The sequence below is a fragment of the Rattus rattus genome, chromosome 8 (assembly GCF_011064425.1).
Source record: "Rattus rattus isolate New Zealand chromosome 8, Rrattus_CSIRO_v1, whole genome shotgun sequence".
In the NCBI taxonomy this organism is placed as follows: domain Eukaryota; kingdom Metazoa; phylum Chordata; class Mammalia; order Rodentia; family Muridae; genus Rattus; species Rattus rattus.
The window spans coordinates 82,115,779-82,138,297 of record NC_046161.1 but is presented as its reverse complement, the minus strand read 5'-3'; the positions used below and the strand labels follow the sequence as shown (position 1 = coordinate 82,138,297).

Here is a 22,519-nt window from a genome sequence, read left to right as displayed (position 1 = left end):
TAGGGGTGAGGCGAGAGTGACATGTGCTGTTCTAGAATGGATGTGGCCCTGTCAAAAGTTATTTCTGAGGTCCTATAAAGAGGCTCCTGAATATAACTTTTAGATGCTGTTACTGTCAGTTTTTTGGACTTCTTAAGAATTCATGTCTGTGTGCAAATACCCAAGATACAACTAGGTGACTGCCGTGATTTGCTAGTGCTTCACAGTGCTAGTGCTTTTATAGTGATTAAAGGGACGCTGTGCAGGGCAAGGCCATGGGTATACCTCTCTAGGTTGGTCAGTAAGTACTCTTAGTCAGGTTAGGATTTGCTCAGTGAGAGTAATTCACATTCAGTTGTCCTGTTTCCTTCTTTACTAGGGCTTTGTGGTTCCTGTAGAACTATAGTGGACAGTGGGCATGGGATTCATCGAGATCTTTCACAAAATCTTTATATATATGTATATATATATTTTTAATGAAAGCTTTATTATAGAGAACTTGCAAATAAAAATTACCACAGAGTCATGATATCCTTAAGAGTAGGCCAAAGACATTTTAATTGTGTCACAAATTTGAAAATGTTTTATTTTGATTTTTTTGAGGTGTGATCTCAGTACGAAGCCCACACTGGTCTTGAACTCACAATCCATATGCCTCAGCCTCCAAGGCTTATAGACCTACACAGCCATGTGACTGGTAAATATTTATTAAGCACTTAGTCCAGTAGTTCTCAATCTTCCTAATGCTGTGTGACTCTTTAATATAGTTCCTCATTCTGTGGTGACCCATAAAATTATTTTTGTCGTTACTACTTTATAACTAATTTTGCTACTGTTTTGAATTGTAGTCTAATATCTAATATTGCAGAATACCTGATATGTAACCCATGTGAAAGGGTCATTCAACCCCAAAAGGGATGGGGAAACCGCTGACTGTCTATGAGAAGTGTGATGGGGACCTGGTTCCCACAGTAGTAGAATTAACTAGCTGCTGTTCCCATAGACATGCTCTTCTGCTATCATGACACAGGTTTTCTCCTTTGAGCTGTCCTATTCAGCTCTATGTTAAACATCAAGATGTTCCACTACTGCTTGATTTCATATTCATAAACTTATTCTTTCTATATAGTTCTGTTTGTAGCTAGCACGTGCCCACAAATTATCCTTGTCTCTCTTTTCTAACCATTCAGTTATCAATGTTTCTTTACAACATATTTTGGTGCACTGTATGTGTGTGGTCTATGTATGTGTGTGCAGAGCTGTGTGTAGAAGCCAAAGGAGGGTGTTGGGTGTCCTGCTCTATTACCCTCCACCTTATTGCTTTGAACTAGGGTCTCTTACTGAGCCTGGAGCTAGGCTGGCAGTGACCAAGCCCCAATGGATCCTTTATATCCACTTTATAATGCTGGGTTACAGACACAACTGTGCCTGGCTTTTTATGGGTACTGGGGTTTGAAATAAGATCCTCATGCTTCTGCAGCAAGTATTCTTAGCCACTCAGATATTTCCCCAGCCCCTCTTTGTATAATTTTCATTGCCTGCGTCAGATCCCAGCAATCTTTTATCTCTTGTTGACTCTTCACGTTGACTGTTCCCCTAGAATGACTTTCAAACTCGTTTCCTGATCATGTTGGTTTCCCTCAGATGCTTTTTGTACACAGCTCACCCATCTGTCAGGTCTTTTCCTGGATACTATTATCATCTTGGTCTCTGACCAACAGTACTTTGCTGATCCGTTGTGGACAAAAGCTGGGACTTCGGATACCTGAAAAGTCCAGGCCACTGAATGAACCTGTCTTTCCCCTTGCTTCCTGCTCCTCCCCAGTGTGGTTCCTCTCCTTCTCCTGCAGTGCTCTGTTGGAGGACTGTGGTGAACCACAGTTGTCAATGAGATCCAGGACTGATCTCTAGTTTTATTACTTTCTAACTACGACCTCAGTCCCTGAACTCTTGTGAAATTCTCACCAAGAGGTGGAGCTCATAGCCTACCCATAGGCTACTACAGAGATTCGGTGAGGTAATGCCTGCAAGGTAGTGGGCACATAGCAGTTGCTCAGGGAAGGTACCCTTGCTGCTGTGCCTGTTGTTTAGCCAGGGTTGTGCTGTAATGCACATGGCCTTCCGTGAAAATCAGGCTTGCTGTTTGCTAGGATAGAATGTGTCATGCGTTTCTTCAGGATAGAATATTGCAGTCCAGTGTCTGAGATCACTGGCCCTCAAATTGTAATCTGGGCTCAATTCCTTACCAATTTGGCAAATGACTTAAAAGCTGAAAGGAGCTGAGAGTTGGGACTAATAAAGACATTTTGCAGTGGGGGTAAAATAGGATGGCATATAATTAAATGCCACGTGGTGTGTTGTCATAAGGAATCAGTAAAACACCACTGTCATCACTGAGTACTGAGTATTTTCCCTGGCTATGCTCAACATCCTAGTCCTTTTCTTCTGTGATTCTTAAATCCTTGGCACTCAGCATTGGTTCTGTTTTATTCTTCTTGAGAGTATATTTCTTTCTATGCTAATAGACTTAGTCTCTACAGGGGCCAAGATTTTGGTCTAAGATACAGTATCCCTGGTACCTCCTATCATGTGGCTTTCAGTATGTATAGCGAAGGAGAGAGACACTCAAGCAGTGGTTCCAAGGAATTGAATTTCCCCAAAAATTCCATGCCAAGAGATGGAAAAAGCTGAAAGCTGATGTCACTCAGGGGAGGAATTTGTCTTCCAAGGAGAGATTCACACAATTCTGACACCTTTCCAGACTACCTTGCAGGAGAAACTAGAGCAGACACAGTGATGGGCAGCAACCACACTGTGAGTGGAACTACATTTTATATACAACCCCTGCCTGATATTTAAACAACTCTTGCCTGCCACTTAAATGTAAACCTTGGGACTGGCAAGATGGTTCAGTAGGTAAAGGTTCCTCCTCACTAAGCTGAGAGCTTGATTTTGATCCCGGAACCTATATGGTAGGAGGAAACTGACTCCTGCAACTCGACTTCTGACTTCCTACATGTTTGGTAACATGTGCTTCCTTCACCAATAGCTAACAGAATAACTAACTAAACGAGTAAATAAAGGCATTCTCAAAGAGTATGTCATGGTCAGACCAGCAGAGGGTTGGTTAGGGCTGCGTTCATTGAACCTCTTTATTGATTCCTCCTTCCAATGTGGCCACATTGGATTAATCTCCTTCCTCTCTTTTGTACTATTGACCTTTTGAGGTCAGCGCATGAGCCTGGCTTGTTCTAGTTGCCAGGGTCTATGCTCTCACCCTAATAACGATGGCAGCATGTTGATTCATCCTGAAGTTTCTCAAAGTAAATCTGAATTTATTATAAGTTCAGACAGTGCCAATATAGAATAGATGATCAGTCCTTCATAGCCTGAATTTAAAAAGTTACAAAGATACATGGGAATTATTTTATAGATGTTGTTTTTTCTTATTCATATCATATGCAAGTTGCCAACATTAGCTCTGGCTTGGTCAGGGCCTTCCTGAGAGATGGTCCTGGAGTTTTTCTTCTCTCAGGGCTGATTTTGGGAAAGACATTGAGTTCTGAGAAATGCTGCCTGGCTGCAGATGTTGCCACACCTGCATTGGAGGTTGAGGATCGACCTGGAGGCCTTGTGTATTTGTGATGGGTATTGTTTTATAGGTTGGTAAGAAACAGAAATCGCAGCTTTTGTTAATTTAGGGTCAAAAGCTTGAGTTCTAGAAGGCTCAACAAGCCAGGCTTGGCCCTTCATCCCCCATTTCTTTATGTGAAAAGCAGAAAAGAGGTTTTTCTCGGACTGGCACCAGGCTTTAGCCTTTCCCTCCTTGCAGCATGATATGACTAGGGAAATTCTAATTCCCTGGCTGTAAGTGTTTGAGTGTCCTAATAGCCAGGGGGGTGACCACAGCTGTCACTTTGGGATATCATCACTCCTGCCAGATGCTTATGTCTTCATCTACTCCACCATGGTTCTTTCTGTGCCCTAGGGTATATTGAGGTAGTTATTGGCCTTCAGATCAGATGAAGATAATGTGTCTGTTATATCTTCTCTTTTGTAGGACAAACAACTGTGTTAATTGTTAGACTGAAGGCCAGGGATGCTGGTAGGCCTGGGGTCCAGGCCACATTGTCACAGCTACTTGCTGAAACTCAGCCAGCTTGCAGAAACTCACTGCCAGACAGATGACTGTCATATCCTCAGGAGAACTCTTAGTTTTGGTTTAGTTTATACTAAGCAATGACTCAGGGACACTGTCACACAGATGACTGTCATATGCTCAGGAGAGAACCCTTGGTTTTGTTATAGTTTATACTAAGCAAAGAAGCAGGTTGCTAAAGATCCCGCATGATTTGGTGTTTCAGTGTGTGATTTGTAGCAGCTCTTGTCTTACAGGAAGTGTTTTAGCAAACCTATAACCACATCTCCTTTACACAATAGAACATTTGTTGGTTTTACTTGAAGTTTTGAAATGGCTTGTTTTAGCTGAAAGTAAATTAAAACAGTTGTCATTTTCACATGTGCTTTTGCACATTTATCTGTTGTGATGGCTGTTGGAGTGGCTTCCTTCTTTATATCATAGAGAAAATTTCCTTCAGATATAGGTACTGCAGAAAGCAGAACAAATCCTTACTGTCCTTGTACAGTCTCCCCCATACACTAATGAGTTAGCCGTAGCCCAGAGAGGTCAAGTGACTCTTTAGAGGACACACAGGCAATTAACAAGAGTGGGAGGCCATCCAGTTCTCTAGTTTTCCACTCTAGTGCCATCCCCACCTCCTTTGTCATGAGGTCTCATAGCCCAGGCTGTCGTGAGCTCACTTTGTAGCTTAGGAGTACTTTGACCAATACTATCCAGATACATGGTGGCATCTGCCACCTTGCCTAGTTTATGCCGTGCTAAGTCTAACTGGGACTTACTGTGTACTGAGTAAGCACTTTACCAACAGTTATATTCCCAGCCCACTCCCTGCCTGACTCAGTGCTTCTTAGCAAGAAAGAAGAAAAGAGGTGTTTGATAATTTTTCCCCTTCTGTTTTTCAGAAGATCTCTGCCTTAGTCCATCTGCTCACCTTAACTGCCTGTCACCTCCTCCTGAGTGCTGCAGTCTTTTGTCTTTCTTTTGTGGGGAGCAGGAAACAGAGTCAATATAACCTACTCTAGTTTTGTACTTACCTATCACTCAGTCTGGCTTATACTTGATGTTCTGCCCCATCAGCTTCCAGGCTGTTGAGACTGAAGTTGTAAACCATTGTGGCCCGCTCCTGCTGAAGCATCCTTAAGGCGTAGATAGAGTGCTGCCTCCTCCAGAAGACTCCTTAGTGTCCTTGGTCAGATGGAAACCTTTCTTCATAATTTTCCCGGTATCAGAACACTTTGCTATGCTTTGTTACTGAAATATTTTTCTTTTTAACTTTAACACTTACAGGAATTAGGAACCTATCCCTTCTGTGTCTCATGGTTCATATTAGACAGGTGGCGGTGTGCATACACAAATGAGATGCACAGTTATCCTGTACTCAAAGGGAGTCAAAGATACCTATGAGGTAGACAAGGCACAGCCTGAAAGCTGTCATTTCACACAATGTACAAACACAGAACAGCACAGCTGATAGACCACTGCAGTATTATTGAATGAAGTGGGTAACAAGCTATGAGATGCAGAGGAAAGTGAAATATATCTTGTGATTACCTGTCTCATTACTTCGGGCTAAGCAGTGAAGTTCACTGTGTGAAATGAAGAATTCTGAGTATAATGGCTCAGCTAGCCAGGATCATTTACTGAAACTCTAGTATGAAGCCATTTATCAGATTATATAGGGCAGAGTTTTGTAACTTCAATCCATGACTCATTAATGGCTTTGTTTGATTTTGAGACAGTCTCATGTAGCCATGCTGGCCTTATTTACTACATCACTGAGCTGAGGTCACAATGCATGCCACTCTACCCCGGTATTTAATGCTGGAGATCAAACCCAGGGCATTATGCATGCTTGACAAGCATAATACTAACAGCTACATCTTCACTCACCACATTTGTTTTTGAGACAGAGTCTTTCTAGGTTACCCAGAGTGTCCTTGAATTTATGACCCTTTATCCTCAGCCTTTGGAGTGTTGGGATTACAGGATGTGCTATACCTGGCATCAGTGGGTTTTAATCTCCTTAAGAAGCACTAGAAACAAAACCAGAAAGAAATTGGGAAGAAATGTTTATTTTAGGTACGTGTGCTGATCATGAAATGCATCTGGTGTTTTTCTTTCAGTAAATTCTACAACACTATAAAGCTATTGGTTTAGGTGTTTTTCTCAAAAGGGCATTCGTTATCTGGTGACCCTATAAAGCTTTAAGATCAACAGGTACATTTTCTTCATTTGTTAATTTTGATGTAGACCTAGCAAAACAAAACACACAAACAGAAACCCGCATGACTTTGTATATAAATCAACACAGTCACAAATGGAACACATGGTAGAAGATGGAGGCAGTTCATGGGCCATAAGGAGTCTAGGGTCATGGGAAACCAAAAACTTTCTAAACAGAAGCAGCTCAGTATCCTGTGCAGGGCAGGTCTCACACCTGCCATGGGTTTCAGCCTTCTCTGCACTCACACTAATAGATCTGTTTGGAAACGACTGGTTGTTTAAAAAGCATTGCCTACAAAGCGAGGGAGGTCGTGTGTGTTAAATCTCTCTTCTTTAAATCTTTTAATTAATTAATTAAGTTTTGCACTCCAGATTTTATTCCTTTCCTGGTCCACCCTCTCCCCATACCCCCGTGTCTCTACAAGGATGCCCCACTCCCCACCCCACCAGACCTCTAAACTTACTGAGGCCTCCAGTCTCTTGAGGGTTTAGGGGCATCTTCTCTGACTGAACCCTGACCTGGTAGTACCCTGCTGTGTATATGTGTTGATGAGGCCTCATCATAGCTGGTGTATGCTGCCTGGTTGGTGATCCAGTGTCTGAGAGATCTCAGGGGTCCAGGTTAATGGAGACCTACAGGGTGGCCCTCCTCCTCAGCTTCCTCCAGCTTTTCCCTAGTTCAACCACAGGGGTCAGCAGCTTCTGTTCATTGGTTGGGTGCAGATATCTGCATCTGACTCTTTCAGCTGCTTGTTGGGTCTTTTGGAGAGCAGACATGATAGATCCCTTTTTGTGAAGGCCCCATAGCTTCAGTAATGGTGTCAAGTCTTGGGGCCTCCCCTTGAGCTGGATCCCACTTTGGGTCTGTCACTGGACCTTCTTTTCCTCAGGCTCTTCTCCATTTCCATCCCTGCAGTTCTTTTAGATAGGAACAATTATGGGTTAGAGCTTTGGCTGTGGGATAGCAACCCCATCCCTCACTTGATACCCTGTCTTTCTGCTGGAGGTGGGTTCAGTAAGTTCCCTTTCCCCACTGTATGGACTTTCATCTAGGGTTCCCCCTTCGAGTCCTGAGAGATTCTCACTTTCTCTGGTACATTCTAGAGCATCCTCCCAACTTCCTTCCTCCCAAGGTTGCCTGTTTGCATTCTTTCTGCTGGCCCTCAGGGCTTCAGTCCTTTTCCCCCACCCAATTCCAGATCATGTTCCCTCTCCCCCAACCCCATCCCCATCCCTTTCCGGTTTCGGGCAAACATCCCCCTCCCCTCTCCCCTTCCTTATGGGTGTTCCCCTCCCAACCCCCCCCCCATTGCTGCCCCTCTCCCCAACAGTCTAGTTCACTGGGGTTCAGTCTTAGCAGGACCCAGGGCTTCCCCTTCCACTGGTGCTCTTACTAGGATATTCATTGCTACCTATGAGGTCAGAGTCCAGGGTCAGTCCATACATAGCCTTTGGGTAGTGGCTTAGTCCCTGGAAGCTCTGGTTGCTTGTCATTGTTGTTTATATGGGGTCTCAAGCCCCTTCAAGCTCTTCCAGTCCTTTCTCTGATTCCTTCAATGGGGGTCCTATTCTCAGTTCAGTGGTTTGCTGCTGGCATTCGCCTCTGTATTTGCTGTATTCTGGCTGTGTCTCTCAGGAGAGATCTACATCCAGGTTCCTGTCGGCCTGCACTTCTTTGCTTCATCTAGGATGGACATTTTTACTGTGTTAATTCTACCAATCCATGAGCATGGGAAATCTTTCCATTTTCTGAGATCTTCAATTTCTCTTTCTTTCTTTCTTTCTTTCTTTCTTTCTTTCTTTCTTTCTTTCTTTCTTTCTTTTGCTGTTTAACTTTTTTTTTAACTTTATTTTATTAGATATATTTCTTTACTTACATTTCAAATGTTATTCGCTTTCCTGGTTGTTTCCTGTCTGTAAGCCCCCATCTCCTCCCCCTCCCCAATAGGGGTATTCCTCCCATCCATCCCCCTTAGTGTCCTCTCCCGTATGCCCCTGCCTGGGGGTCTAACCTTGGCAGGACCAAGGGCTTCCCCTTCTACTGGTGCCCCAACAAGGCTATTTGCTGCTATATATGCAGTTGGAGCCCTGAGTCAGTCCATGTATAGTCTTTGGGTAGTGGTTTAGTCCCTGGAAGCTCTGGTTGGTTGGCATTGTTGTTCTTATGGGGTTGCAAGCTCCTTCAACTCTTTCAATCCTTCCTCTAATTCCCCCCAAGGGGGTCCTGTTCTCAGTTCAGTGGTTTGCTGCTAGCATTGACCTCTATATTGGCGGTGCTCTGGGTATGTCTCTCAGGAGAGATCTATGTCCAGTCCCTTTGAGCATGCATCTTTTTTTTTTTTTTTTAAAGATTTATTCATTTATTATATATAAGTACACTGTAGCTGCCTTCAGATACACCAGAAGAGGGCATCGGATCTCTTTACAGATGGTTGTGAGCCACCTTGTGGTTGCTGGGAATTGAACTCAGGACCTCTGGAAGAGTAGTCGGGTGCTCTTAACCGCTGAGCCATCTCTCCAGCCCAAGCATGCACTTTTTAGCTTCATCAATCTTATCTAGTTTTGGTGGCTATATATATATATGGGTCACATGTGGAGCAGACTCTGAATGTCCATTCCTAACTTCTCTAAACTTTGCTTCCATATCCCCTCCTATGGATATTATTTAAGAAGGAGTGAGAGCATCCACATTTTGGTCATCCTTCTTCTTGAGCTTCCTGTGGTCTCTGGATTGCATCTTGGGTAGTTCCAGCTTTTGGGCTAATATCCAATTATTAATGAGTGCATACCAAGTGTGTTTTTCTGTGATTGGGTTACCTCACTCAGGATGATATTTTCTAGTTCATTCCATTTGCCTACGAATTTCATAAAGTCATTGTTTTTGATAGCGGAGTAGTATTCCCTTGTGTAGATGTACATTTTCTGTATCCATTCCTCTGTTGAAGGGCATCTTTCCAGCTTCTGGCTATTATAAATAAGGCTGATATGAACATAGTGGAGCATGTGTCTTTGTTATATGTTGGGGCATCTCTTGGATATATGCCCAAGAGAGGTATAGCTGGGTCCTCAGGCAGTTCAATGTCCAATTTTCTGAGGAACCGCTAGTCTGATTTCCAGAGTGGTTGTACCAGTTTGCAATCCCACCAACAATGGAGTAATGTTCCTCTTTCTCCACATCCTTGCCAGCATCTGCTGTCACCTGAGTTTTTTATCTTAGCCATTCTGACTGGTGTGAGGTGGAATCTCAGGGTTGTTTTGATTTGCCTTTCCCTGATGACTAAGGATGTTGAACATTTCTTTAGGTGCTTTTTAGCCACTCGATAATCCTCAGCTGACAATGTTTTATTTAGCTATGTACCCCCTTTTTAATAGGGTTATTTTGCTCTCTGGAGTCTAACTTCTTGAGGTCTTTGTATATTTTGGATATTATCCCTCTATCAGATGTAAGATTGGTAAAGATGTTTTCCCAATCTGTTGGTTGCTGTTTTGTCCTAGTGACAGTGTCTTTTGCTTTACAAAAGCTTTGCAGTTTTATGAGGTCCCATTTGTTGATTCTTGATCTTAGAGCATAAGCCATTGGTGTTTTGTTCAGGAAATTTTCCCCAGTGCCCATGTGTTCGAGACTCTTCCCCACTTTTTCTTCTGTTAGTTTGAGTATATCTGGTTTGATGTGGAGGTCCTTGATCCACTTGGACTTAAGCTTTGTACAGGGTAATAAGAATGGATTGATCTGCATTCTTCTACATGCTGACCTTCAGTTGAACCAGCACCATTTGTTAATACTGTTGTTTTTTTTCCACTGGATGGTTTTAGCTCCTTTGTGAAAGATCAAGTGACCATAGGTGTGTGGGTTCATTTGTGGGTCTTCAATTCTGTTCTGCTGGTCTATCTGCCTGTCTCTGTGCCAATACCATATAGTTTTTATGACTACTACTCTGTAATACTGCTTGAAGTCAGGGATGGTGATTCCACCAGAAGTTATTTTACTGTTGAGTATAATTTTCACTATTCTGGGTTTTTTGTTATTCCAAACGAATTTGCAAATTGCTCTTTCTATCTCTATAAAGAATTGAGTAGGAATTTTGATGGGAATTGTATTGAATCTGTAGATTGCTTTTGGCAAAATGGCCATCTTTACTATATTAATCCTGCCAATCCATGAACATGGAAGATCTTTCCATCTTCTGAGATCTTCCTCAACTTCTTTCTTCAGAGACTTGAAGTTCTTGTCATACAGATCTTTCACTTGCTTGGTTAAAGTCACACCGAGGCATTTTATATTATTTGGGACTATTGTGAAGGGTGTCATTTCCCTAATTTCTTTCTCAGCTTGTTTATCCTTTGAGTAGAGGAAGGCTACTGATTTGTTTGAGTTAATTTTATATAGATCCACTTTGCTGAAGCTGTTTATCAGCTGTAGGAGTTTTCTGGTAGAATTTTTGAGGTCACATAAGAATACTATCATATCTTCTACAGATAGTGATATTTTGATATTTTCCCTTCTAATTTGTATCCTTTTGATCTCCTTTCCCTGCCTGATTGTTCTGGCTAGGACTTCGAGTACTATATTGAGTAAGTAGAGAGAGAGTGGGCAGCCTTGTCTAGTTTCTGATTTTAGTGGGATTGCTCAAGTTTCTCTCCATTTAGTTTGATGTTAGCGACTGGTTTGCTGTATATGGCTTTTACTATGTTTAGATATGGGCCTTGAATTCCTGATCTTCCCAGGACTTTTATCATGAAGGGGTGTTGAATTTTGTCAAATGCTTTCTCAGCATCATGTGCTTCTCATCTTTGAGTTCATTTATATAGTGGATTACACTGATGGATTTTTTGCATATTAAACCATCCCTGCATCCCTGGGATGAAGCCCACTTAATCATGGTGGATGATTGTTTTGATGTGTTCTTGGATTCTGTTTGCAAGAATTGCATTGAGTATTTTTGCGTCGATATTCATGAGAAATTGGTCTGAAGTTCTCTTTGTTGGGTCTTTGTGGTTTCGGTATAAGAATAATTGTGGCTTCATAGAAGGAATTTGGTAGTGCTCCATCTGTTTCTATTTTGTGGGATAGTTTGGAGAGTATTGGTATGAGGTCTTCTATGAAGGTCTGATAGAATTCTGCACTAAACCCATCTGGTCCTGAGCTATTTTTGGTTGGGAGACTTTTTTTCTTTTAAAGACTTATTTGTTTGTTTATTTATTATAAGTACACTGTAGCTGTCTTCAGACACACCAGAAGAGTGCATCAGCTCTCATTACAGATGGTTGTGAGCCACCATGTGGTTGCTGGGATTTGAACTCAGGACCTCTGGAAAAGCATTCAGTGCTCCCAATCACTGAGCCATCTTTCCAGCCCGGTTGGGAGACTTTTAACAACTGCTTCTATTTCTTTAGGAGTTATGGGGTTGTTTAGATGGCTTATTTGTTCCTGATTTAACTTTGGTACCTGGTATCTATCTAGGAAATTGTTCATTTCCTCCAGATTTTCCAGTTTTGTTGAATATAGGTTTTTGTAGTAGAATCTGATGTTTTTTTAATATCTTCAGATTCTGTTTTTACGTCTCCCTTTTCATTTCTGATTTTCTTAATTTGGATACATTTTCTGTGACCTCTGGTTAGTCTGGCTAAGGGCTTATCTATCTTGTTGATTTTCTCAAAGAACCACCTCCTGGTTTTGTTGATTCTTTGTAAAGTCCTTTTTGTTTCTACTTGGTTGATTTCTGCCCTGAGTTTGATTATTTCCTGCCTTCTACTCGGCTTGAGTTTATTTATTTCCTTTATCTGGAGCTTTTAGGTGTGCTGTCACCTGTTTGTTTTTGCAGGCACTCAGAGCTATGAGTTTTCCTCTTAGCACCGCTTTCATTGTGTCCCATAAGTTTGGGAATGTTGTACCTTCATTTTCATTAAATTCTAAGAAGTCTTTAATTTCTTTCCTTATTTCTTCCTTGACCAAGTTGTCATTCAGTAGAGCATTGTTCAACTTCCATGTATATGTGGCCTTTCTCTCATTATTGTTGTTATTGAAGACCAGTCTTAGTGTGTGGTGATCTGGTAGGATGCATGGGATTATTTCTATCTTCCTGTATCTGTTGAGACCTGTTTTGTGACCGATTAATATATGGTCAATTTTGGAGAAGGTACCATGAAGTGCTGAGAAGAAGGTATATTCTTTTGATTTAGGATGGAATGTTCTGTAAATATCTGTTAAATCCCTGTAGTTCATACCTTCTGTTAGTTTCTCTATGTCTCTGTTTAATTTCCATTTCCATGATCTGTCCATTGATGAGAATGGGGTGTTGAAATCTCCTACTATTTTCGTGTGAGGTACAATGTGTTCTTTGAGCCTAGTATGGTTTCTTTAATGAATGTAGGTGCCCTTGCATTTGGAGTATAGATATTTAGGATTGAGAGTTCATCTTGGTCGATTTTTCCTTTGATAAATATGAAGTGTCCTTCCTTATCTTTTTTAATGACTTTTGGTTGAATAGATACTGTTTGAATTTGGCTTTGTCCTGGAATATTTTGGTTTCTCCATCTATGTTGATTGAGAGTTTTGCTAGGCATGCCTCTGTTGATTCTTAAATTCTATCTAAAAGAAACTTAGTGTTTCTTTAAAGAATGTAATGCAGCTTACAATGTAGCTCAATCTGTTTCAGATCCATATTTACCAAATTCCAATAAAATACAGTAAGTTTGCTTCTGTATGAGTCCCTTTTTCTTTTGTATTACATCTATATGTACTATACATCCAATAGTACAGTATAATTATGGCTTTAAATATTTTTATGTTTTAGGAAAGAGTTAAGAGAGGAAAAGAAGCTGAGTTTATGGGACATGTCTGTAATTGCCTGTTTTTCTAGCATTGTGGAAACTAAGGCAGGAGTATTCTTGTGAGTTTGTGGCCAGCCTAGGTTACATAGTGAGATTGTATGTCTCCTCTAAAACAAAGAAAACAGCTTTTTAAAATACATAGACGAATCAAGAAGAAAGGTTAAGGTGGACAGATTTAGAATGATTTCATTTTTATATTTTTCTAACTTTTAGGTATTTTTCAGTTTCTTTTTTTTTTCTATTTTATTTACTTTAGTGGGCTGTTTTGTTTTTGAGGTGGAATCTCTTATAGTCTTATGCTGGCGTGAAATTTACTAAGTAGCTAAAGATGACTTTGACCTTATGAGCTTCTGATTATTTATTTATTTATTTCTGATCCTAGCAAGTAAGTACTTTGATTTTTAGGTGTGTAAAACAGTTCCTTGTTTATGCTATACTGGGGATTGAATTCAGGTCTTTAAGCATGCTAGGCAAGCATTTGTGTAACTGGGTTACCAGTTTAAAACTTTTTTTTTAAAGAAAGGGTATTAGTTGTTGTCATAAAGTACTAACCATATGTGGTGTTTATTGAATAACCTCTTCTGGTAGACTTACAGCTAGGTTTTATTCCTAGCATAGTATAATAGGCAAGTAACCTGGTCCAGTGATGTCTAACTCAAAAGAACATTGAAACATCTGTGCTTCATTCAGTAGATTCATTTTCTTAACTTTCTGCAGTGGTCAGCATGCTGAGGAGCTAAGGATGTGGAGGGACAAGGGTCCAGTGGGTAGGTGGGATGGGGTGTGTCAGTGTTGGGAAGGGTGATTGGTTGAGGAAGAAAGGGCTGCTCAGGGACTGGCTGCCTGAAACACTGAGGCTCTCACACTCAGAGCTAGGGCCAGGGAGCTATGAAGAACGTCTCCCATGGACAGGGATGTAGAAGGTCACAGAGGGGATTCTCAGAACTGCTTCTCCTCCCCAGGGACCTTCCTTTCCCTTCCCATTCCTTTCTCCTACGCTCTCTGTTCTCCCAGTGTTTCCCCAGCTTTCTACTTCATCTCATTATCTGCCCCTTACCTACTCTGTTTTAATCATCAAGCAATCAATATTGTCCTTGTTCAGCTTGCTATTAGACTGCAACATCTTTTGGCTCCTTACTCCTTTATTTCTATTCCTCCCCATATATTAGTACAAATATAAAAATAATATTTTAATATAAAATGTTTTGGTCTCATTGTCATGTGTTTTATCTTAATGGTATTAAATGCTTCCAAGAAATAGTTAAAGTCAGTAAATGTTTTTAAACATCCTAACCATTTTCTTATCTCTTGCCCTAGAGAAGCAGTTCCCAACCTGTGTGTCACAACTCCTTTGGGGATTAAATGACCCAGGGGCCACCTAAGGTCACTGGAAAACACAGATATTTACATTGCAATTTGTAACAGCAAAATTACAGTTATGAAATTGCAGCAGAACTAATTTATGACTATGGGTCATCACAACATGAGGAACTGAATTAAAGGGTCACAGAAGGTTGACCACAAATACTTTAGAACTTTTAGAATTAAAAGTTTCTTTGTAGTTAATATATTTGATTATTGCAGTATTGTTGTTAATGACATTTCACCAACAGACAGAAATCTTGTGTAGTCCAATTTGAAAGAGGAGGGGGCTTATTTATTACTTATTTTCATGCAACAGGATTAGAATTTCAATGGCGTATGATTGTTGACATTGGCCCTCTCAGTTTAAGATGAGAGTGTGGACTACCATTTTCTTGGCATTTGCTTTCTATTTGTGAAATGACTTCTGTAGATCCAACCATCTGTAGTAAATAAGAAGGAAAATGGAGCTGATGGCAGTGGTTGAGTGTTAGCTGTCCCTACTGCAAGAAACTTCTGGAAACCCTTACCTTTCATTGGCTCTAACAGTAACAAAACCTATGTATAAGGGAAATCTGGAATTTTCCTTCATTTATTTATATCTATGCAGATTATAGGGTGGTGTTGGGTCAGTTAAGGGTGGTATTGGGTCAGTTCCTGTTCGTCAGAGTTCTGTAGACTTGCAAAATACTCTATGGTTTTTTTTGTTTGTTTTGTTTTGTTTTGTTTGTTTGAATGTTTGCTGTCTAAGGGACAAGTAAGCTCAGTGGCTGTATATTCAGGTGAATTTTCTTCCCGGGCTTGTAAATGATATCACCTAATCGGGCAGCAACCACAGGAAGAAGAGAAAGCTCTGTTCTGGCTCAGTCTGTGGCTTCCTTCTCATGGGTCCCCCTCCACAGAAGTCAGTATGCTTGGCTTCACCACAGAAAAGAGTTGTAGGATGAACAATTTGAAACAGAGTTGGAGTTTATTAAGAAAAATTTTAATATACATTTAAGCACTAGTATTGAAGGAGTAGGGTAGAGTGGGAGAAGTGGAGAGGGAGACAGGGACAGATTCACTTAGGATAAAGACAGTGTATACCAGGTGTAGGCATGAGCATCCCAATAGAGAGTTGCTTTTAAATGTCTCAGCATAGCTGTGTAAACATTCTGGGGGCTTTCAAATTGGCCTAGCAGTTAAGAGAAAGTACAGTTCCTATAGAAGAGCTGAACTCAGTTTCCAGTACCTGCACCAGGCAGCTCTAGCTCCAGAGGGCCTGGCCCCACCTTCTGGCCTTCACCGGCATCTGTATGCTGTGCACGTGCCTAATATAACTAAAGATAACAATTACTTTTACATTTTCAGTGTAAACATCTTTATATTTTCATTTTCAAAGATTTCAAAGAATTAGTAAGGATATTTTGGTACTTTGACTCTCCTTTCAGAAACGCTTTTAGTTTTATCTTTATTGTAAATGAGATGGTACATTGAAGAGTATTACTGGATGATAAGATAGAAGCAGGTCCAAAGGGTTAGCAGGATCCTTAGCATAGTGTCCTCCATGTGTCCATGTGCCTCTAACCTTGCTTCTACACACTCCCTTTAGTGTATCGTTGAGTGCATGTTAGCCAGCTTATACTAATTATTATATGTGGATTTCTCCTTCTTCTATAATAGATATATAAGAGAATCTTAATTTTTTGCTAGGTAGCTCTAATTAGCTTGGAAGTCATCATTCTCTTTAAACTGTGCCCCTCAGAGCTGTAGTTAAAAACATGTGCCACCATAGCTGGTTACTTCATTATATTTTAAAGTGCTCCCCTCCTCCCCCATATTGTATAGAAAAACATACCAACATGGACTCAAGTTTTAAAATAGAATGAGGAGTCTCTGAAAGAATTCCAGAATTATTACAATCTTAAATTATTTCTTAAATTTCATGAAAACAAACATTGAAGCTTTGGTTTTATAAAAAGCGTTTATCCTTGATCACCTGTTTTCAAAATGAGGTGTGCACCCTGGATTTCTCAAGGCTGTGTTAGATGAATTGCATACCTTTCTTCAAGTCCAGCAGATGTCAGTGTTTCACAGATCTATTAGATCAATGCAGTGCCTTTGTCCACAGCCCCCACACGTGTGTAATAGTGCGATGTGGATCACTTCAGGGAGGGCCAACTGGAGACCATCCAAGTCAGTCTTTTACCTGTTGGTAAGGGACTGGGCCTCTGTGGGAAATGATTCATCAAAGTCACACAGTAAATGGTGAAGCTAAGCCAAGTGTTTTTGTTTCTAAGATTTTCCATTTTCAGAGACTGATTAAAAATAGGTACCAAAATCATGGAGAACAAGAGAAGGATAATCCAGAGTGGATGCCCCACTTTTGGAGGAAAAAGAGGCAAATGCTGGTCCATTTGTTTGGGTGAATAGACAGCAGTTCTATATAATAGTATCTAATAGATAGTCGTGATGAGTAACATGCTAGATTCTGCAACTGTATAATTAGCTGGACGTATCTGAAAGCAGCTAGCTGGATATGGAATTACTACATGTGAAAGTGACCCTTGAAAACCACTTTGTGCTTCCTTTGACCATAGGGCTCACGTGACACCAGTGTCAGTACTTGTGTGATACGAGTAGAATAACTCCCACATTCTGTCTGCTCATAGCCTTATCCACTATATTGGAGAAAAATCCCACAAACGATTAGTTCTACCTGTGTTGAAAAGTAGGATCAAGGAATCTATTATCTTTTAAAATAAATGCATGAAGTAATAGACAAACTATGTTCTTTTTCTTCTCTATTATGGCCAGAGAAAAACCAGGGAAAATAAGGGAACACTTAGACAAAGTCATAGAGAGGTTAATATCTATTTTAAGAAAATATCTTATCTTTAGCCAGCCCACTCCATCTTCTCAAAACCTGTAAAGGAATGTAAGACCTGTAATTGCTAGGCTCGGGAAGGAAGGTTCTCCTTCCTTATCAGGCACCTGCTGCACCCCTGCTGGCACCCAACTTCCCTGCTGGGCAACTCTTTTAAACTTCTGCTTCTAAAGTCTTGGAAAGACTGGCTGGACACATTGGATTCAAGTTCCTGGGGTCTTTCAAACCAGTAACCAGCAGTGAGTCCGTTCTCTTGAGCCTTCCTTTATAGTGCTCCAGGGAATGTGGGAATCCTGGGTAGTTTGCATTTTCGTAGGAGTGAGGTTGCTTATGTGGGGAGATGATAATGTAGTGTTTTTAAATGTAAGGAAAGAGTTTAGACTTTTTCTGTAGTCTCAAAGATGCTTCTCACCTCCCTGCTTTCTCCACCTCTCAGTGGAGTTTATTTTCTTTAGAGATTCAGTCCGGCCTACCATAGCCACTGGGATTCCCCTGATTTTCCTGCTAGGCTGCCGAGGGCTTACTGATTTTCTCTATGGAACTTGGTGGGTTTCTCTCCACCAGAGGCCCTTTTCAACATGATCCATATGCAGGCCCTTGCTATCTTGTTTTTGAGAGGCAGCCATCACTATGCTTTTGTTTATTTCATTTTGATGCCACAGACCGTGGCTGCCCCTCCTCTAGATCCCTGGAAATTCTGTTCTTTCAGCACCCACTTCCTTAAGGTCATTTTCCTGGACTTGACCCCTTGCTAATGGGGTACAGTGATCTCCTTTCTGTTTATGCCTTGGCAGGTACACTACTCATCTATTACAGTTGCAGTGTTTCCTGACACTCAACTTCTTGGGTGTGGTGTTAGCTAAGCAAGTTGTTAGTTCTTGTCCCATGTTCTTGTAGGTACTTGGGTGGCACTAGCGTGTTTGTAGAGTTATTAATAATGGCTAGTTATTGACTTGATGGCATTGAATTTTTGATAAACCCTAAAGCTTTGTGAATTTTTTTTCTTTCCTCTTTCTTGTCAGCTGCTTTTATGGTTTCTTATGCTTTTATACATTAAGGGTTTTAAGATGAAGTTTTTTACCCACCAGAAGGCTAGCTGGGGCGACAGTAACACATGTGAGTCCATGGGAAAGGATGGTACAGACCTAGGAGATACTATGGCAAAGCACTGACTTACTTTATCTTAGGTTTACAGCAGTTGGATTGTTCTGATGGCTCACAGCTCATGTCAGTGAGCTCTCAGGCCTCTTATACATGCTAGAGGAGGGCAAGCAGAAGAAACAGACTGAGTTTAGTTACATTTGCTAACCTAGAGAGACTGCCTGGCTTTCAAGTGTCTGTTAAACATTTGGGTAAAAGAAGTGGTGGAAGGCAGCGAGCAGTTTCTGTTTTGCTTAATTCTTGGGGCTGAGGAAATGGGCAGCATTGTAACGGATTAGGATGAGGAGTTTGAGTTTGAGAGTTCCTGTGTACAAAGTAGGATAGATAGCAAGAGCTCCAAAGGCCCCCTTCCCTGTACCTACAAAAGATGCTCTTCAGTACTCTACAGCAGTGGTTCTCAACCTTCCTAATGCTGTGACCCTTTAATTCAGTTCCTCGTGTTGTGCTGACCCCCAACCATAACATTATTTTGTTGCTACTTTGTAACTGTAATTTTGCTACTGTTATGAATTGTAATATGAATATCTGTGTTTTCCAATGGTCTTAGGTGACCCTTGTGAAAGAGTCATTCCATCCATCCCAAGGGGTTGCAACCGAGAACCACTGCTCTAGAGTAAGCCACATTTTAATGAATTTATTCCTAATGCCTGTGGCTGATGCTGTGGTTTTATACCTGCCAGGGAACCACTCACCCTGCCAGACCCCAAGTCCATCTCTTCCTCTCCTATTGTATTTCTTTCTTTTATTGTAAAAAAACCACGTAGTATAAAATCCACATCATTGTCCTTCCGAAATACTCAGTTCAGCTGTGTTAAGTTCATTCTGTTGTGCAATAGCTCTCTTAAGAGTTTCATTTGGGGACCTGAAACTGTGTAGGGAGAGATGACACCCCTTCCCCCAACCCTGAGGCAACCACAGTTCTTCTTTCCTTTCTGAGTCTGACTGCTTTCCATATGTATAAGTGGAGTTGAGCAGAACCTGTCTTTCTGTGGTTCTCTGTTTATTTCTTGATTGTGTCACACAGAAAGAGTTAACCTTAAAGTTTTAAGAATTTTTAACTTAGATTTCAAATACATCTGAGACATTGAAATTTCTATTTTTTTTTTCCCCTTTTTCCCCTCTTTTTCTCTCTCTCTCTCTCTCTCTCTCTCTCTCTCTCTCTCTCTCTCTCTCTCTTAGATTATATAACCAGAGGTAGAGAAAAAGCTTAGGAAAAAAATCTTTCACTTCTTCCCACTTTTCTTGTCCTGTTTGGACCCATCTGACTATGAACTTGGTGCAGAGATAACACTTAGGAATGCCATTTGGATTAAGATAATAACACCTCTAAACTTTTTTTGTACTGAAAACAATTTAATTTCTCCCTTCCTTAACATTAATTTTGGTCAGTATCTTCTAAGATAGGATGAACTGAAGGATTGATTTTTCTCTGCCCTTAAGCCCTAAGGGAGATGTCCAAGGCAAGGGCTGGCACCCTTCTCTGTGAAGGAGCAGGCAGTAAATATCTGGGGCTTAGTGGCTGGTACTGCATTCTCAGGGACTGGCTATTCCATTTTAGTGGCCAAAGTAAAGGTGGCTGGGTTCCAGTGAAACTTGATAGCCACATTTAGCAGGGAGACTGTGGGTTGCAGACCCGTGTAGTTTAAGAATCTGAGGCTGTGAAGATGGCTCAGTAGGAAAAGAGTGCTTGCTTCACAAGCCTGAGGACCTGAGTTTAAACTGCCAGCACCCAAGCAAAAAGACAGGCCTGCTATTCTAGTGCTGTGGGAATGTGGAGATCCAGAGGATACCTCAAGAGAATCAAACAGAGAGTGATAGAACTCTAGATGTCCTTCTCTGGCACACCTACACACACAATCAAACATAAAATGTACCTGTATGGGTACATACTTATACACATGCACATACATACATACATACATACATTTACTAAAAGAAAATAGCTGTGCTCTGTTTTTGTCCCATACCCGCACAGAATTGGTTCACCTCTTCCCATTTTGGTTCTTGGCAACTTTGTATCTTTCATATATAGTTATGATTGTTGTTCATAGGGATAGGAGTGATGGTCAGACTGTCTAATCAAATAACATCAGTTTATTGTTACTTGTTATCTTAATGTCTGCATCGTATTTTCAGATAAAGTGTTAGCCAAGTTGTAATTACATTTTGCTTAAGAAAATAACTAGCATGCTTTGGAGTTTGTCTCCTGGTAAAGACTAGAATTTCAGAGTATCCCTACACACATATATTACATACATGCATACTATACATACATACATACATACACACATTTACTAAAAGGAAATAGCTGTGTTCTGTTTTTGTGTTAACTTTCCATGGGAAATAGCAGTTACTTTACCCAAATTTAGCCCTAACAACAAATTCACTCTAGACCAACATGGTAAACCAATGAGTTTGTTTATAGAAACATGGGTGAGGGGTTTACTTTCAGTAGTGTGGGTAGCCCCCAAACACAATGGCTGCGTTACTTCAATGTCCTACCCTATCATGGATGATGATGTGCAAATTCTGTCACTTTCAGTTAACCTCCTCTCTTGTTATATAGTGTAGCATCCCCTAAGAGCACTCAGCCAATCTGTGGGAGGGAGTAATGGCTGGAATCCCGGATGAGGAACCTGTGGTCCTCCTTCAACTACTTCTGTGAGGGAAGGGAGTAGCTCTGTTACCATTACTATAACTTAGCTTTCATTGGAATTTTGTTATTTTGCTACCTTGGTTATGGACCAAAGTCATCTCCATTATAGCCCTGGGACAGTCATTTTGTCCAGATAAAACAAACTAACACATCAGGAGTGTTTGATCATAAAGATGAGACATGAAGTAAAAGCTAAAAACAACTGGTCTCCATGCCCAGAAGTAACCATGAACAATAACCACGTCCAAACATTGCTGGATCTGTTTGTTAGCGTCTACTGGCCTCAGTCTTTTTCACTTTACACTGCTACAAGCCCACAAAGGGTGACACATTAGACCAAGGGATGATGTCGAGTGAGCTGGAGGGTTAACACTTTGTACCCCAGTGCAATGCCCACACACCTGTCCAGCAGCCCTTCCAGCTCCATCCCACTGGTACCATAGGCATACTCTCCCTACTCCCACCCCCTGAAGATGTTGGATGGCCAGTGTTCCCAGAAGTTCTACTCACAAGCTGCCAGTCTTTTTACTGGCCCCTTTGTTGAATTTCTTTTCTCAGTTTGAGTGCCATCTGTCCACACTATGGCCCAAGCCTGACTAGTATAGATGCTGTATTCCATGTGACTGAGCCTGTTTCCATGACAGATTTAGTAAATATTCTTTGTCTGCCTTACCTCCAGCAAAAGGCACTCATCTTCCCCAGCACTGGCTATATGGCTTTATCAAATTACATTCTCTCTTTGAATCTTGATTTTCCCATTTGGAGAAAGCAGATGATAAGTGTCTTGTGGGGTTTGTGTGCAGGTGACATGAGGATGTGTTTGTGAAGTGGGCGGCATAACTGACAGAGCATCAAGTATCAATGCCATTGTTCCTGATTGTCTTATAAACAGACACTCAGAGGATCCTCTGTAAAGGAAAGGTGCTTTGTAACAACAATGCTTTCCCATCACACTTGTCTAGAGCCAGCATTTCAGAGAGCTTGCATGGCTCACACTGCTCCTGGCTAGAACAGCTCCTGTCAATGACTCCTGCTTGCACATTTTTGGCAGACAGCAGGTGGTGGTAGAGAGTAGGCTTGCTTGGATGGGGTTTGTGCTAAAGAAAAAGTCTAAACAACTCTTTTAAGAAAAACCTCAAGAGTCAACAAAGAATAGGCATTTTTCATATCTGTAAGTATAAAAGAAGCCTTCGTCTATTGAACACTTTATGAGTTTTGACATACTTCCTTATGTATTTACTTAGTCACTCTGTAAGTTGGTATTTCTCCAGTCTTAAGAAGAAGCTGGGTTTGAAGGAGA

The 22,519-nt window shown here is 41.0% G+C and overlaps 1 protein-coding gene across 1 annotated transcript in view; it reads left to right on the top strand.

The window, feature by feature from the left end:
* The window catches only part of Mthfs (methenyltetrahydrofolate synthetase), a 40,335-nt gene that overhangs the window by 6,581 nt on the left and 11,235 nt on the right, over positions 1-22,519 (top strand). The window lies entirely within an intron of this gene.